This window comes from Hydractinia symbiolongicarpus, chromosome 2, assembly GCF_029227915.1.
Source record: "Hydractinia symbiolongicarpus strain clone_291-10 chromosome 2, HSymV2.1, whole genome shotgun sequence".
Lineage (NCBI taxonomy): Eukaryota > Metazoa > Cnidaria > Hydrozoa > Anthoathecata > Hydractiniidae > Hydractinia > Hydractinia symbiolongicarpus.
In genome coordinates, this window is record NC_079876.1 from 14,714,630 (window position 1) to 14,730,488 (window position 15,859).

A 15,859-nucleotide genomic window follows, 5' to 3' on the forward strand; every position below is an offset into this window, starting at 1 on the left:
CTCGTAGCAACATACCCATCACTTGCCAATTATACAGTGCACGTGGAACAGTCGTCTAATTACATAAGCTCACTATCGACTACATTTTCTTTGGCTTTCTATGTTTAGAAATACACATGATCTTTGTTTCGCAAACCAAACTCTCTTTTTGTTTTTTAAGTAGTCTCACATTTTTTATTCTGATAATTCTTTATAACATTTGAAATATAGGCGAGTTTGGTAAACCGAGGCAGGTAGAAATTCAAAACAGTTAAGAACAGCAGATCAGTTCGCTGCTGATTACTTCTAATTGTTTTGAATAAATAAAAATGTTGAAATAAATATGGCAGAGCTGATATGTGAACAAAGTTCAAAAAGGAAGAATTTTAAAAGTTGATAATGTTTTCCTCGTGTTTCATGGTAATTGTTGATTCTTTTTATCATCCTGTACATGAAATGTTGAGGCAGAAATTTTCTTATATTTTCATCTATATATTAATAAGCCAGTTCCGTGTGTCTGTAACAGGCAAAGTTGATATCGTCATTTTCCTTTGATGTTGCCGAAAAATGCATGTCTAATATGTCAAATTTTCTGACGTTACGACGCGACGAAAATAACACTACTTTAACGTCAATATCCTATATTAAATTAATGAAGCCATTACAGTGCACCTAAAACTTTGAGGCCAAATAACTTGGAAACGAGGTGGTGACGTCAATGATTTTTCACCGCGTGGGTAACTAGGGACCAACTAGGACCAATTTGGGTAATTTTCCCAAACCTGGGTCCCCGAATCCGTTTTGGAATGGACGGGTTGATGACGTCATCGAAAAACCTTCAAATCCTAATATCTCTGCAACCGTTTACCAAAAGTACATGATCCTATACATTTTCTTAATCAGTACTTCAAGATCTATACAATGAAGGCAACATGTATACGAATTTCTTAAAAAAATTTTTGGGTTCTGACGGTTCATTGCTGACGTCAGCAAAATTTTTAAAACCTTATATCTCCTTAGGCGTTTGTCGAAAACATATGATCCTATACATTATTTTGACCAGTGTTTCAACCTCTACACATTACAGACAAAGAATAAACAAATCTCGCAATGTTTTTTTTATCTGCACTGCACTGCTGACGTCAGCAAAACATCAAAAACAACTTTCTTTTTATTGACCTTTTGCCTAAGTGGATTTATCCACGGGCTTTATACACTAGTCTATATAATAATACGCCAGTTCCGTGTGTCTGTCTGTCACTTTTGCAAAGTGGATAAAATTTCTTTGATAAAGTCTATAAAATATCGCCTAAAAAATTTGTTCTGTAAATTAGCAAACTTTGACGTTAAAGCAATATTGACGTCAAAGGAAAGTATATTAAGATTAGTGAAGCCATTGCATTGCACTTTTAAATTTAAGGCTAAATAACTTGGAAACGGGTGGAAATAACTGACGTCATCTCCTGCGTAGGTAACTAGGGACCACCTGGGACCAATTTGGGTAAGTTTCCCAAACCTGGGACCCCGAATCCGTTTCGGAATGGACGGGTTGATGACGTCATCAAAAACCTTTAAACCCTAATATCTCTGCAACCGTTTGTCAAAAATACGCGATCCTATACATTTTCTTGATCAGCGTTTCAAGATCTATACGATGAAGGCAACAGGTATACATTTTTTTAAAAAAAATACTTTTGGTTTTGACGGGGCCATTGCCGACGTCAGCAAAATTTTTAAACCCTTATATCTCATTAACCGCTCATCAAAAGCACATGATCATAAACATTTTCTTGATCAGCAGTTTAAGCTCTACACACTAGACGCAATGAATGAACTGAATTTCGTCAATTTGTTTTTGTATATGCACTGCTGACATCAGCAAAAAGTCTAAAATAACCAATTTTGACATTGTCCTCCTGCCTAAGTGGATATTTCCACGGGTTTTATCGACTAGTCTCTTATAATAATACAGAGCTTCTGTCTGTGACTTTTGCAAAGTGGATAAAATTTCTTTGATAAAGTCTATAAAACATCGCCTATAAATTTGTTCTGTAAATTAGCAAACTTTGACGTTAGAGCAATATTGACGTCAAAGGAAAGTGTATTAAGATTAGGAAAGACATTGCATTGCACTTTTAAATTTAAGGCTAAATAACTTGGAAACGGATGGAAATAACTGACGTCACCTCCTGCGTGGGTAACTAGGGTCCACCTGGGACCAATTTGGGTAAGTTTCCCAAACCTGAGTCTTCCTGAATCCGTTTCGGAATGGACGGTTTGATGACGTCATCACAAAACCTACAAACCCCAATATCTCTGCAACCGTTTGTCAAAAGTCCATGTTCCTATACATTTTCTTGATCAGCATTTCAAGATTTATACGATGAGTGCAACGGGTGTACAAATTTGTGAAGAATTTTTTTCGGAACTTTTGGTAGGGACTTTGCTGACGTCAGCAAAATTTCTAAGCCCTTATATCTCCTTAAGCGTTTGTCAAAAACATACGATACTATACATTATTTTGATCAACGTTTTAACATCTACACCTTACAGACAACGAAAGGACTAAATTTCACCAATTTTCTTTTTGTATATGCACTGCTGACGTCAGCAAAAAAACTAAAGCAACCTATTTTTCCATTGTTCTTCTGCCATAGTGGATTTTTCCACGGGCTTTACTGACTAGTATCTATATAATAATACGCTAAGTGTGTCTGTGTGTCTGTGACAGGCAAAGTTGATATCGTCATTTTCCTTTGATGTTGCCGAAAAAAAATCTTTGATGTTGCCGAAAAAAATATGTCTTCTTTGTCGTGAAAAGCCGCGAGTTTTGTGTGGTTTGTTAAATGAAGTTCTAGCACAAAGTAACGGAAATTGTGTTTGCAAAAAAGATGGCTGTCCTTTTTAAGCATTTGTCTTCCCTTGCCTTCAAAATAAATCTTTACAAAAGCATTAAAAAAGGAGCATGGTATATAAATGAAGTATAGAAAGGTTTCTGTAAGGTTTGTTTATGTTTTTTGAAGTTTTGATGATATTATTGATGCGAGACATGTTTGATAGCTAGCATCAACCACACCAACAACAACTAGCTAGGTAGCTAGGAATTTATAAATATGTAGCCATGTTCTTTATACCTAGCTAAGTCTCCAGTTTATATTTAAGTGACCAGCTATTAGCTGCTGTAGCTACCTTATGTTAGCTTCAGTTTTATGTTGCTTTTTACATGTAAGCTAATCTTAGTGGTTTTTGCTAAGAATGTGACTGTAACTTATTTTAATTGACATTTTAAGCTTAAAATAACAAGCCACAACAACTTTTAAAAAAGTATTACATAATATTTAAGAAGAGTTTAAGGACTGTTTTTAAGCAAATAATGTATTTTTCACAATTTGTGTATGCAAATAATGTATTTTTCACATTTTGTGTAACTAAACTTATATACATCGGTTACATGCAATATGACAAAACGATTTTTATTTAACATGTAGTAATTCTGGTACCTTAAGTGTAGTGATTTTTGTTGTTCTAGATGTTCTGACTAAAATGTTTTTGTTTATGGCATTTTGTCTCAATTAAGAAAAGTTTCAACTTTTTTGAGGGAGTAAAACACCGAAAAAACTTGTGTTTTTTTATATTTTGTATAAATTCTTACCGGGCAGGACTCTGTACAACATACCAAAATGACTGATCCCTCTCTATTTATAAATTTGATGCGTTCCAAATCACAGTTTTTTAAAATTTTGGGTAATATTTAATGAGTACAAGATGCAAATACTGATTTTTGTTGAATCAGAAGTATTTCCTACAACCATTCTTTTTTTACACTTTTGTGGAGAAAAAGTGTAAGCAATATCATCAGAATAACTGATTTTGTTGCAAACTGTTTTTCTTTTTCACATTTTGGATTGAAATATTGTTATAAAGGGCATATATCAATAGACATATATATACCAAAATAATTAAATTCTGCAAACTTTGATTTTGTCGTTCACCTCTCATCTTTTATATTTTGATTAAACTTTTGAGGAAAACCATAGGAATTATTTAGAATTTGTATTTTGTGTTGCAAATTTAGTGCAAAAATTTAACTGTTGTGAGGGAGGACCATATGCAATTATATATACTAAAAATAATAATTTGATATTCTACAAGTTGTATTTTTGTATGCACTTAAATGACTGCTTTTTCTGAGTTGAATTTGATGGGTTTCATATCAATTTTGTGGAAGATTTTATGGCTGAAGACAATATAGAACATGCCAATTGAAATGGAGCTAAATGAATATTTAGCTCATGTTAATTGTGGTGACTTCAGTATACCTTCTAGCTGTCCTGTATAATGATAGATACCACTCTGGCTCTGACCTAGTACTGTACCTGAAATAAGGTTAAGAATAAGGCACTTCTGATTCAGTTAATAGGTAGCCATGTTGGATTATATCTGCTTAGAGAATTGTCTCAGTTGCCCCAGGTCAACATGCATCTGTTTTGCCTCGCTTAATAATACAAGTCAATAAATACATGACACATGGGTCAGTCCAATTTTAGCCATAAAGAACTGAGGTTGTTGAGATTAAAGCTCCTCAGATTTGAAGCTCTTGTTCAGCAGATATCCTGGACTGCAACGCTATGGCACCTAAAAATAAACAACCTCTTCAAAAAGGCACTAAAGCACCAGCAACCGACACGCCCAGTGAACAACCATGCTGCTCATCCACACCCCAGTCTGGTAAGCAGTTTTTTGACACTCCTGTGTTTGAAACAGAGCCTCACATGCGCACAGCTGAACAGTGGGCCTCTATGGGCAAGGAAGCGCTCCTTCTACTGGCCAACTCCTTAAACATCCACACAAGAAGGAAATCTCTTCTGAATATTGTTGAGCTTTTGATGGCTCATTTTACCAGTGCAACACGTATTGGAGATAGCGACCTTCCCCAGCAACACGTGGTCACTGAATTATCCTCTGACGATGCCGACATCAGCAAGGCCTCTGGTGAGGAAATTCCTTTGCACAAAACCATACCTTCGTCTAAAGTTCACAAAGCCTCGAATAAACGAGTCCTGTTCAAACGAAAAAATACAACTTTTGACAATTTAAAAAAGGACCTATTTGATTTTGTCCGCACGGAAATTCGTAGCCAAGTAGAGGCTAACCAATTAAATCATTTGAATTTAACTGTACCAACCACGTCTTTGGGGCACCATTACACTGCACCATCTTTGTTGTCCTCGCGCTCTTGTGTTCGGCCCGCCGGCTCTTTGGACCCAATTCTTGATCAAGATGGCGCGGATGCTGTTGCGGTTCCTCAGCCTACAGATGAAGCTGTGCGCATTGAGGCCCCTTTGTTGTCTTCTCACATCCCCCAGGCCCACTGTTCTGTACCTTCGCTGCCCGCCGTACCTAAGGCTGTTTTGGAGAAAATTAAGCGTTTGGAGTATGTTAATTTAGAACTACTCCTCCCACCATCCTTAAATTCGTCGTTTGTCCCCGATGACGAGGGTGAGTACGACCTCAATGTCAGAACTGCAGATGGAGTCCCCCGACTCTCGCTAAGCAGGAATGTCTCGGGTAGGTCTCGGATTAAGGACTTTGCCTCCTGGTGCCTTGCATGGAGCAACTATCTACGTTGCCTTATTTATTTTTATCCCCATCTTGCCACACAGCTGGTCACCTATCAAACTCTAGTCACCCAGTTTGCCAACCAATACGTCTTCTCCGCTGTGTGTGCCTTCGACAAACTGCATCGGCTGCAGTTAGCTAACGATTCTCTGCGGAGATGGGACCAACTTGACGATTTGGTCTTCCAGTACAGGTGGGTTAGGCCCCGCGTTTCGGAATGCTTCCCAGCATCTTACTGCTAGCAGCTTTCACCAGGTTCGATTTCCATCAACTTCCAGGGTGTGCTGGCGGTTCAATAGAGGCATGTCATGTTCCAATCCATGTCCCTTTCCACACAAGTGCCCCCATTGCTCTAAAAACCACCCAGGGCACCGTTGCTCATTTAGGCCCTCTCAGCCAAGTACCCAATAATTTTTTTCCAATTAAGTCCTTTGTTTTCACTCCCGTAAATGTCTTATTATTGGGCAATTTATTAGTTTCACATCCCAATCGGGTCTTAGTCAACTTTATCCTTTCTGGCTTTAGCCATGGGTTTAAACTTGGGTACCAACATGGACAACTTTTCCCATCAACTTTCAACAACAAATCCTCTATGGAACATGCAAGCAAAGTCGATGAAGCTATTTTAAAGGAGTTGAATAGAGGGCATACAGTTGGCCCTTTTGATTGTCCTCCTCTTCCTAATTTTCATTGCTCCCCTTTGGGTGCAGCGCCTAAAAAAGATGGTTCCATCCGGGTAATTTTAGACCTCTCATCACCACAAGGATTCTCGGTTAACGATGGCATTTCTAAGGACTCTTATTCAGTTGCATATTCATCATTTGACGAGGCCATTGATATGGTACGTGAACTCGGCCGAGACTGCTTTCTAGCCAAACTTGATATCAAACATGCCTTCCGGTTATGCCCAGTTCACCCGGATGACTGGTACCTCCTTGGTTACAAATGGCAGGGAAGATATTTTTTGATGTTGTTCTTCCCTTCGGTGGACGGTCGTCACCGTTTACTTTTAATCACTTTGCGGACCTACTTCACTGGATTCTTCAGTACCTTGCTTCCATTCGGCAGCTACTTCATTATCTCGATGACTTTATTACAGGTAATTTCTCAAAAGCCGCCTGCCAAAATATCATCAATTTAATCCAGCAGGTCTTTAACTGCCTAGGAGTTCCTTTAGCCCTGGAAAAAATTGTTGGTCCATCTCGCGTCCTGACCTATTTAGGCATTGAAATTGATACCACTGAATTCGTTATACGTTTACCTCAGGACAAATTTGATGCTATTTTGTCCTTGTTAAGAGTGTGGAAAGGAAAGAAAAAATGCACAAAAAAGGAGCTACTATCACTCATAGGATTGTTGTTTTTTGCATGCAAAGTTGTCAAATGTGGTCGCATTTTTCTGCGCCGGTTAATTGACCTTTCTACTACTGTAAGTAGCCTTTACCATCACATTTCCGTTACATCGGAATCCCGCAAGGACATTGAGTGGTGGCTGAATTTTTTACCCAGTTGGAACGGGATGGCGGTCATCCAAACGTCATTCCTCACGTCAGAAAGTTTAAACATGTTTACAGATGCTTCCATGAGTGGTTTAGGCGGTTTTTACAATGGGAAATGGTTTTCCATCCCTTTTTCCAACACCAACAATTACAGCATTACCTTTCTTGAGTTGCTTGCGGTTGTTATAGCGGTACATTCGTGGGGTGAGAAGTGGTCTGATACCCAGGTTATCATTTTTACAGACAACGAGGCCATTGTCCGCATATGGAGTACTGGTTCGTGCAAATGTGAGCACATCATGAAACTTGTTCGCTTGTTGTTTTATTTTATAGCAAATCACAACATAAATTTGCTGATGCGCCACATTTGTGGCACTTCTAATATTTATGCAGACCTACTTTCGCGTTTACAGGTCGCAAAGTTCAAAGAGCAGTGCCCATACGCCGAAGAGCTTCCTACTCCTATCCCCTCGTCAATCTCCCAATGCTTAGTGTGACAATGAATTACCTCTTCGATGCTGCTTTATCACCAAACACCAGACTTACCTACCGTTCTGGACTTTCATCCTACAGAATGTTTTGCCACCACGCCTCTATCCGGATGTTTCCGCTCATTGAATCCCACCTTCAGCTCTATGTCACTTTTATGTCAACGCGGGTCAAATATGCTACTATTAAGGTGTACTTGTGTGGGATACAGTACCAAAGTCTAATCTGTGGATTTTCCGAAAAGATATCTGACATGGGAAAATTGTACTACGTAATGAGGGGTATTCGGCGAACTGAGAATGTTGTAAGCCGCCAGAGACTGCCAATCACGCCCTCCCACCTACACGAAATGCTAAGATTTATCAACAATTCATGTTTTTCATTTTGTGACAAAGCTATGTGGCGATGCCTTATTTTGTTTGCCTTTTTTGGTCTGTTAAGAGTTTCGGAATATGTTTACCCCTCCAAAACCTATTTTGATCCCAATATTCACTTGTCCCCATCCGAGTTTAGCTTCTCACCTTGCAACAATACTCTTTATATGACTATCAAAAGTTCTAAAACCGATCCCTTTAGGAAAACACTTCAAATTAGGTTTGGGAGGATTAAGGGTGATTTGTGTCCTGTCAAAGCTTTCTCTCAATTTCTTGTGTACCGAGGTACTCATCAGGGTCCTTGGTTTGTTTTCTCCAACGGCGAATTTGTTACTAGGAAGTTAGTTTCTGCCTTTGTAAAAATTAGTGTAAATGGGCCCGATCTCAATACGCATAGCTTCAGGATTGGTGGGGCCTCTGCCGCAGCATCTTGCGGTATTCCAGACTCTGCCATTAAGATCTTAGGCAGGTGGTCCAGCGACTGTTATCGTCGATATATCCATCTTCCCAATAAAGTGTTAACACAGTGGTGTTCTAAAATGGCCAACCTCAATGACGTGCCTAAGTTGTGGGACATTCGATCCATTTAAATTTACAGAGTGATCTTTGTTATTTATTGTATTATAATTACTAGACTAGGTCCTGTGGTTACATACACAATTCGTGTCGTAATATGGATTTTATATATGTCAAGTATTATGACTTTGTGTTTATTTTGGCCATAGACTGTTATTTGCTTTTTATAGCTATTGTATAGTTTTACGTGTATCTAGGCTCCTTTGTATGTATGAATGTTGTTGACGCATATAAGCCGGTACTCTTAACGACTGACTTTTCCTCCAATACCCACATTAATTTGGGGAAATTTGGGGATGTCGGGCTTCCTACGTCAGCCATATAACATTTGGACAGATGCGTGTGTGAGGCTTGTGTATCTTATTATTACTTGATATTATTATCACTTATTATCATTACGGTGAGGCACACCCTTTTATGAATCCTGATATTATTATTATGTGGTAACACACGCTGGGCCAATACTGGACCAGTTTGTGCATTCCACCTTTAGCTCATGATTATTGATAACACATGTTTATTGGGTGCAGAAGACACCATATGTGATTATCGGTTTATAGTGAAGCGCAGTGTACCTTCATGATTGAAGTGGAAGAGAAACAATATCCTTCATGCATGAGAATAAATTATTAAATAAGTATATAATTAATAAACTAAATAATTAATCATTAATTACAAGTGACAAGTAAATGTATTATTAGTTGTGAAATGTACCTCGTGATAAGAGGATATGAGTATGTAATTCATGCATGAAGAGATCTGGGTCATGCCTTGGAAACCGTTCACAATATTATGATCCATGAGGACATAAACTTGTGAGGGGCAACCAAAACGTGCATACTCTTAGGAAATTACCCTCTTTGCCTTGGGCAAGCATTTTGGTGTGATTACCTTGTTATGATTACTAGCAGCATGCGTTATCTGTCCTGCCTTACTTATTTATTTTCTTACCCGGCATCCCAATCCATTCCCCAAATTTACAAATTGCGTTCCATGCAGGTGATGTTGTATACCAAAATGTGCCATAATACAATATTCTCGAATAATAAGTGTGTTTTTACTGAGTAACCAAGACAATTAACTGATTTTTGTTCATATTTTGATTTGCTCCTCATAAACCTTTGTGTTCTACATTTATTGTAAAGTTTTGTGAGGAAGGACCATATATATATACAAAGTTTTCAAAATAATGATTTTTGTTGATTTGAAATTTACTCCTTGCTCATTGCTTTTTCGACATTTCAGGTTAAAATGTTTGGTAAAGTCAGTACGGATCATTAGACAAAAAATTGTTTTGTTAACCGGTTAATTTTTACATTTCGTGCATATTTTTGCGGGAGAGGATGGTATGCAACCGAATAAATGATTTTTCAAAGTTTAACTTTTTGTTTTTAGGTGTTTTGTGTTTGTTTAAGTTTGGCTTTTTGATATTGTTCAGGTTGTATTGTTGTATAAGCATTTAGGGAAAAGACAATGTTTAAAATGCGTAAAGAACTTATTTCATAGATCTGTGCTTACTGTTGCAAGCCTTTCTTTTCAACACTTCAGATTAAAATATTGAAGATTTTCAACATAATCACATAATAAGATGTATACATATTTGAGATATGTGTTATTTCTGACATTATTATTATTGTTGTCGTAACTGTCTGGGTTGTGACTGTCAATGTTGTAACTTTCTACTAACTAGATTTTACACCTTGCACGCCGTTGTTTTTCATATTTTGTCTGAAGTTTTGTTGGGAGGATTTCATGCGATTTGACATTTGATATTTTGTGTTAGATTTTAAGAAATTTTTTGTTAAATTATGACTTATTGCGAAGCAATTGAGCTTTGCGAGCGAAGCGAGCGAAGCGAAATTGTGGAGCACGTTTGCTACACGCGAGGTATACCAAGAGAATTATTGAGATTCTCAAAATTTCGATAGAAAAAAAATCATATAAAATCAGCGTAAAGAAATAGGACTGATATTTTTGCACATAAAGCTAGGGTATTTTTTTTTCTAATAAAACAAATAAGTTTGGACCGAGGGGTTAAAGTATAAGTTTAGTAAAAAATGCAATAAGTACGGCTCGTACCCCCCCACCCTCGGATTTTGACCCCCCCCCGTCTTTTGGTCCGGATTATACGTCCGCCGAACTTGAACACACAAAGAGGAATATGCCGTGAACAAGAAACGGTAGTCGGCATTTTAGACACGTATATTTTACAGACCCAAAATATGTTTTATTTCTTTGTATTATAGCTAATTATGGTATAAATAATTAATTAATTACTTTGCAATTTTGCTTCTAATACTATTATAGTTGTATTTTAATGAAACATAATAGTATTAAAACGGTTTTCTTCTTTTGAAAAAATTTATTGCTAGTCCTGTTTCCAATCGACTTTACTTGTGTATTTTAAAGCTTTTTTGTTGCTGTGCTTTTTCTGGAGATTTTAGTTGGATTGGAAAGCTCCTGTGTAAGGTACCCATTCCTAAAGAAAAATTGAAGTAATTTGTACAATTAAAACGCGCCGAGCTGTGTTTTATTTTATTGTTTCTAAGAGGATGTAAGAATACAATATTATCAATTTTAATTGGTTTTATCCAAATCAAAGGAAAGGCTTAATCACACGAAAGGTAGCTAGCTAGAGCTCAGTTTTGTATAAAAGAATTGAAAGTAATTTGTAGAATACATATGGAGAAGCTGTATTACTACCTAACTGATAGCCATATATAGGAAAACCTGTAGCTAGGGCGCAGACAAAACAAATAGCTCTGGGCGCTAGAGTGAGCTGACCAACCGTTTTTTATCATTTTTTATTAATTATATAAGTAACCTGTTTCAGTAATTAAAAAAATATGCACTTTTGTTATCAAACCAACAGCAATGTAATTGTCAATAGGAATTAGTTTTCCGTACACCCTCCCTGAGAACAAGGTTTAAAACGACATTAAAACATTAAAACTGTCATTAAACAGAACTTCAAGGATGCCCAAGCCGCACCACATCCTCTAAACGGCGTGGGCATCTTCGAAACTGCTTGTAATTTTAGAACAAGGGTGCTGATAAGCTGCATACGCCGTATAACGTGCAGGCGATTTTGGGCAAGTTTAGCGTTTTGCAAAAAAATTGAAGTATTCACCCGAAAAAACCTGCATAGACCATAAAGTAAACTATGTGGTAGTAAAGTTCTTAAAAGAACTGTTTTTGATGGTTTTTGATAAAATTTACTTGATAATAACTTTTAATTTTTATTAACTTCTTTCTCTTAAAGCATCTTTTTCCAACTATCGTCCACAAGGTATGTTACAAGGAATTGAATTTTGAAAATGCTCCAGGCAAGTTCGGGAAAGTGCGGGCGGTTTTAGAAGACAATCACTAATTTAATTGGAAAAGTTGCCCGAACTCGCCCTTATATATGTGGCTGTTTGCAGCTTATTGACACCCTCTTATTTTAGAATATTCTCAGGAATAATAGACCAAGAGAAATTACATCACAGTTTTTTGTCCACCGCCCATGTGTGTTTGAGAACAACCCACATAACAAAGTTCATTATTTTTTAAATTATTTGTGTAAAAATTACTATTTCATTCACGATAAACCATTTGTCAGTCATTTTATTCGCCCAACAAAGAATCCTATCCAAGGTGCTTTTCTATTAGTGCTGAATTTAATAATTGACATGGTTCAGCATAGTTTTTAAAAGGGTCTGATTGCAAAATATGATTGCCAAAGTTCAGCACTTGTAATATTTGTGTATTTGTGTACTCAGCTTCTAAAACACACACAAGAGACATTATAATTTCCTCTGGGTGATTACATTAATGTTGGTTGAAAAAAAACCGAATGATGAGAAGCATATGTTTTTAAATGGGTCTAGGACAATAAACTTATTTAATTTCCCTTGGCCTTGCATCAATCAAATTCTGAAAAAATAAACACTTCTAAAATTATTTTGTCAGATTTGGAAACTGTTGGTATGGTTGGAACTTTGCGTATAAAATTAGTAAAGTTGCCAAATTGTTTAGTTTTTTCTTTTATACTTTTCCGAATTAGCCTTAATTATTTATAAGATGAAAAACAGTGCTTTCAATTCCATTGACTTGGCCATCCCTTAAAGGCACTGGAAGCTTCACTATATGAAAATGTTTTCTTTTTCTTTTAGATTGTGTACAATGGGAGTGAGTGATGTAATCTTCTAATGCGTGTGGTGAAAAGAAGGCGAATCCGTTATTGTTTTTCTGCCCAAATTTGAAGCTATTTAATAAATCTTGATAAAGTTAAAAAACTGTTTTGATTTGTTTGTTTTTGTTTTAATTGTTTCCCGTGAGTTTTCGAAATTCGTTCCAGCAGATTCTGTGGCTTCTACTGCCGGTATTTTTACGTGAAAAAAATACTGTTTTGTTGTGAGGTCATTTACGAAATTGTTAACGTTAGGACCAACTTCTGCGGGTAGTACAACTCGATGTATCACATATCTTTCGGAATACTGCTAAAAGTGTAATTTTGTATTGCGCTCTTTACTTTTACCATTCTGTGGGAAAAGGCGGTACAAAATTTTAACACGCGTTATTCGTTTTTGTTAGTTTCGCGTAATCTAATTTTCTCGCACATTTTGAAAAGAATATCCCACGCACATCAAATACTCGCGCAGTCTATTCGCAAAAAAACTGTTTTTGAGCAACGAATTGTTCTGCAGAGCGTTCATTTTCCTACCTCGTCCCCAGGGTTCTTCTATATGATATTCAATTTTGATGTATTTCGGAAGATGTTAGCGCCAATTAAACAAGAAGCGCTAGGGACAAAGTATTGGATAGTTTAATTTTGCTTGCAACTTGCGAAATGCTTCGCAACCTTTTTTTTAATTTCTAGTATACTTTCTTTTTATGCATTTTCAGATTATTTTTTATTTTTTTTAGTAAACACAAAGTGTGAAAAATACATTATTTGCTTAAAAACAGTCCTTAAATTAAATTAAATTAAAAATTAGTAAAAGGCATATTCAATATACAGAAAATTTGCTTATGTCATCAAAATTCAAATGACAGAACTTTTCAATTGTTTTTCTGCCTAAGTGGATTTTTCCATGGGCCTAATCGACTAGTCTCTATAATAATACGCCAGTTCTGTCTGTCTGTGACTTTTGCAAAGTGGATTATATTCTTCACAATTTTCTTTAACAAATTCTATAAAACATTGGCTATAAAATTGTTCTGTAATTTACCAAACTTTAACGCTAAAATAGTATTGACGTCAAAGGAAAGTTAATTAAGATTAGTGAAGCCATTACAGTGCACCTAAAATTTTGAGGCCAAATAACTTGGAAACGAGTTGGTGACGTCAATGTTTTTTAACCGCGTGGGTAACTAGGGACCACCTGGGACCAATTTGGGTAATTTTCCAAACCTGGGTCCCCAAATCCGTTTCGGAATGAACGGGTTTATGACGTCATTAAAAAACCTTTAAACCACAATATTTCCGTAACCGTTGGTCAAAAGTACATGATCCTATACATTTTCTTGATCAGCGTTTCAAGATCTATACGAGGGAGGCAACAGGTACATGAATTTCTATAAAAAAATTTTTTGTGTTTTCACGGGCCTTTGCTGACGTCAGCACAACTTTTAAACACTTATATCTCTTTTTGCGTTCCTCGAGAACATATCATCCTACACATTATTTTGATCAGCGTGATTCAACCTCTACATATTACAATAAAATAATAAAATAAATTTCTCTAACTTTTTTGGGATCTTCACTGCTGACGTCAGCAAAACATCTAAAACAACCTATTTTTCTATTGCCCATCTGCCTAAGTGGATTTCTCCACGGGCCTTATCGACTAGTCTCTTATAATAATACAGAGCTTCTGTCTGTGACTTTTGCAAATACGATGTTTTTTAACAACCGAGTGCGCGAGTTTGCCGAGTTTTTTTGTTTTGTTTACATTTGTCTCGCAACCGTTAGAAACCACGTGATAAAAAATAAGCAGTATGATTCGCTGAAATGCGTACTTTCGAACGGGACGGCATTCGAATAAAAAGTTCCGTTAGCGTAAAAACAAACAAACATAAAAATTTCTCGACAAAGTTCTCGACACAAAAGGCGAACTGAAGAAGCGGTTAAAAAATGTCTTATTTTCGACGATCCCTTAGTCACATAAAAGTGCAGATATTAAAAGCAAGAAAAGTCAAAGTGGAGAAGTAGAAGTACAAAAGTAAAGTTAGAAGCCACGAGAAATTGCTTCGAAAGTGAAGAGTGCAGCTAGAAGTAGTAAAGAAAAGTTAGAAGTAGAAAATAAAAGCTTGGGTTTAAAGTCGATTTGGATTCACATATAGTAAGAACTTTGATATTTTTAGATGTTATGTTTTTATGTCGCTAGAGTTAAGTGTCCGGCAGACTCGCATATTTAAAAAGAAAAAAGTCCAAGTGAAGAAGTAGAAAAAGTGAAGTTGGAAGTGAAAGTGGAGCTACGTGGAGCTAGAAGTAAAGTAAATTTAGAAGTAGAAAATAAAGGCCACCAAAAAAAAACACAGAAGAACGATCCCTTTACCTTGAAAAAAAGGAAAAAAAGTGGTTTAAAAAAGCATAGCTATATATTTAAAAAGAAAAGAGACCAAGTGAAGAAGTAGAAAAGTGAAGTGAGAAGTGGAGCTAGATGTAAAGTAAAGTTAGAAGTAGAAAACAAAGGCTAGAGTTTAAAGTGGATTTGAAATCACAAATAGTAAGAACTTTGATATTTTTAGACGCTTGGTTTTTTATGTCGGTGGAGCAAGCAGACTCGCATTTCCCAGGAAAAGCTACAGTTTCATATTTTACCGCGTATGTAGCCATATTTGTTTACGTTTTGTATGTTGCATAATTCATGACCCTGGCGCGTAACTAATGTATTGTCCTAAAATTCAAAATGCTACATAAAGCTGTTGGCTGACTAAAAAACGGAAAACTTTGGTTATGTTGAACTGTAATGTTATTAATTTTACATTACTATTGCTTCCCCCTATATGTGTTTTACTAAGCATAAATAGCTAGCTTTAGTTTCAGGTAAGTGTTCCCAGTTTAAGTTTATTTAACTGGGTGTCTTAGCTCTACTGTTAGCTAGCTAATGTTAGCCTCAAAGTCCAGCTCCCCATCCCATGGTTAGCTCTCTAACCTATGACTTCTATTGTTATTCCTCTTTTTTAATTATATATAGCTAACTACTATAGTTTCCAAATTTCTCTTCTTTTATGAGCACGAATTATGCTAGCTAGCTACCTACAAAATCTTTCAAAGACTTGAAATTTTGCAGGATAGTAGGATGTATTTTTATGCCCGTACAGAGTATAGATGAAT

General features: G+C 36.4%; 2 long non-coding RNA genes across 2 annotated transcripts in view; both read left to right on the forward strand.

The window, feature by feature from the left end:
* LOC130629600 (uncharacterized) overlaps window positions 1-15,859 on the forward strand; it is a 33,415-nt gene that overhangs the window by 13,556 nt on the left and 4,000 nt on the right. Inside the window, exon 2 of the long non-coding RNA XR_008981990.1 lies at window positions 13,629-15,568. This is a non-coding gene — a long non-coding RNA (uncharacterized LOC130629600). The remainder of the gene's footprint in view (window positions 1-13,628; window positions 15,569-15,859) is intronic.
* On the forward strand, window positions 10,746-12,920 carry LOC130629599 (uncharacterized). The gene is made up of 2 exons (XR_008981989.1): window positions 10,746-11,159; window positions 12,690-12,920. It is a non-coding gene; the product is annotated as an uncharacterized LOC130629599 (long non-coding RNA).